The following is a 3,246-nucleotide window of genomic DNA, read 5'->3' on the forward strand; positions in this document are numbered from 1 at the left end:
TAAAAATTATTTTTTGTAGCTATGGGGTCTCACCATGTTGCCCAGGCTAGTCTCGAACTCTTGCTTCAAGCAATCATCCCACCTCAGCCTCCCAAATTGCTGAGATTAAAAGCATGAGCCACTGCATCCAGCCAGTTGGCTATTCTCTAATATGCCCACATCATTATGGTCCTATGCCACCAATCCTGTCTTACTTTACAAAACAGCAATTGTGTTTTTCCCAAAACCTGTTTTTGTTACTTGCATTTGTTTTCTAATCACAATTTAATTTTATTTTTAAAAATTTATTTTATTTTATTTTTTTAAATTATACTTTAAGTTCTGGGATACATGTGCAGAATGTGCAGTTTTGTTACATAGGTATACATGTGCCATGGTGGTTTGCTGCACCCATCAACCCGTCATCTACATTAGGTATTTCTCCTAGTGCTATCCCTCCCCCAGTCCCCCACCCCCCAACAGGTCCCAGTGTGTGATGTTCCCCTCCTTGTGTCCCTGTGTTCTCATTGTTCAACTCCCACTTATGAAGGAGAACACGCGGTCTTTGGTTTTCTGTTCCTGTGTTAGTTTGCTGAGAATGATGGTTTCCAACTTTATCCATATCCCTGCAAAAGACATGAACTCATCCTTTATTATGGCTGCATAGTATTCCATGGTGTATATGTGCCACATTTTCGTTATCCATCTATCATTGATGGGCATTTGGGTTGGTTCCACGTCTTTGCTATTGTTAATACTGCTGCAATAAACACATGTGTGCATGTGTCTTTATAGTAGAATGATTTATAATCATTTGGGTATACACCCAGTAATGGGATTGCTGGGTCAAATGGTATTTCTGGTTCTAGATCCTTGAGGAATCACCACACTGTCTTCCACAATGGTTGAACTAATTTACACTCCTGCCAACTGTGTAAAAGCATTCCTATTTCTCCACATCCTCTCCAGCATCTGTTGTTTCCTGACTTTATAATGATCACCATTCTAACTGGCGTGAGATGGTATCTCATTGTAATTTTGACTTGCATCTCTCTAATGAGCAGGATGATGAGCTTTTTTTCATGTTCATTGGCCGCATAAATGTCTTCTTTTGAGAAGTGTCTGTTCATATCCTTTGCCCACTTTTTGATGAGGTTGTTTTTTTTTTCTTGTAAATTTGTTTAAGTTCCTTATAGATTCTGGATATTACCCTTTGTCAGATGGATAGATTGCAAAAATTTTCTCCCATTCCGTAGGTTGCCTGTTCACTCTGATGATAGTTTCTTTTGCAGTGCAGAGGCTCTTTAGTTTAATTAGATCCCATTTGTCAATTTTGGCTTTTGTTGCCATTGCTTTTGGTGTTTTAGTCATGAAGTCTTTGTCCATACCTATGCCCTGAATGGTATTGCCTGGGTTTTCTTCTGGGGTTTTTATGATTTTAGGTCTTACATTTAAATCTTCAATCCATTTTGAGTTAATTTTTGTATAAGGTGTAGGAAGGGGTCCAGTTTCAGTTTTCTGCATATGGCTAGCCAGTTTTCCCAACACCATTTATTACATAGGGAATCCTTTCCCCATTTCTTGTTTTTGTTAGGTTTGTCAAAGATCACATGGTTGTAGATGTGTAGAGTTATTTCTGAGGCCTCTGTTCTGTTCCATTGGTCTATATATCTATTTTGGTACCAGTACCATGCTGTTTTGGTTACTGTTGCCTTGTAGTATAGTTTGAAATCAGGTAGCATGATGCCTCCAGCTTTGTTCTTTTTGCTTAGGATTCTTAGGATTGTCTTGGCTATCTGGACTCTTTTTTGGTTCCAAATGAAATTTAAAGTAGTTTTTTCTAATTGTGTGAAGAAGGTCAAAGTAGCTTGATGGGGATAGCACTGAATCTATAAATTACTTTGTGCAGTATGGCCATTTTCATGATATTGATTGTTCCTATCCATGAGCGTGGATTTTTCTTCCATTTGTTTGTGTTGTGTCCTTATTTTCTTGAGCAGTGGTTTGTAGTTCTCCTTGAAGAGGTCCTTCACATCCCTTGTAAGTTGGATCCCTAGGTATTTTATTCTCTTTGTAGCAATTGTGAATGGGAGTTCACTCATGATTTGACTCAGTTTGTCTATTATTGGTGTATGGGAATGCTTGCGATTTTTGCATATTGATTTTGTATCCTGAGATTTTGCTGAAGTTACTTATCAGCTTTAAGAGATTTGGGGCTGAGAAAATCTGGTTTTCTAAATATACAATCACGTCATCTGCAAACAGAGACAATTTGACTTTCTCTCTTCCTATTTAAATGCCTTTTATCACATGCTCTTGCCTGATTGCCCTGGCCAGAACTTCTAATACTATGTTGAGTAGGAGTGGTGAGAGAGGGCATCCTTGCCTTGTGCCAGTGTTTAAAGGGAATGCTTCCAGCTTTTGCCCACTCAGTATGATCTTGGCTGTGGGTTTGTCATAAATAGTTCTTATTATTTTGAGATACGTCTCATCAATACCTGGTTTATTGAGAGTTTTTAGCATGAAGGGGTGTTGAATTTTATTGAAGGCCTTTTCTACATCTATTGAGATAATCATGTAACTTTTGTCATTGGTTTTGTTTTTGTGACGGATTATGTTTATTGATTTGCATATATTGAACCAGCCTTGCTTCCCAGGGATGAAGCTGACTTGATCGTGGTGGATAAGCTTTTTGATGTGCTGCTGGATTTGGTTTGTCAGTTTTTTATTGACAATTTTTGCATTAATGTTCATCAGGGATATTGGCCTGAAATTTTCTTATTTTATTATGTCTCTGACAGGTTTTGGTATCAGGATGATGCTGGCCTCATAAAATGAGTTAGGAAGGATTCCCTCTTTTTCTATTGATTGAAATAGTTTCAGAAGGAATGGTACCAGCTGCTCTTTGTACCTCTGGTAGAATTCAGCTGTGAATCCTTATGGTCCTGGACTTTCTTTGGTTGATAGGCTACTAATTATTGTGTCAATTTCAGAACTTGTTATTGGTCTATTCAGGGATTCAAATATTTCCTGGTTTAGTCTTGGGAGGGTGTATGTGTCCAGGAATTTATCCATTTCTTCTAGATTTCCTAGTTTGTTTGTGTAGAGGTGTTTATAGTATTCTCTGATGGTAGTTTGTATTTCTGTGGGATCACTAGTGATATCCCCTTTATCATATTTTTTGGTATCTATTTGATTCTTCTGTCTTTTCTTCTTTATTAGTCTGGCTAATGGTCTATCCATTTTGTTAATCTTTTTTTTTTTTTT

The sequence above is a fragment of the Mandrillus leucophaeus genome, unplaced genomic scaffold, assembly GCF_000951045.1.
Source record: "Mandrillus leucophaeus isolate KB7577 unplaced genomic scaffold, Mleu.le_1.0 Scaffold339, whole genome shotgun sequence".
Lineage (NCBI taxonomy): Eukaryota > Metazoa > Chordata > Mammalia > Primates > Cercopithecidae > Mandrillus > Mandrillus leucophaeus.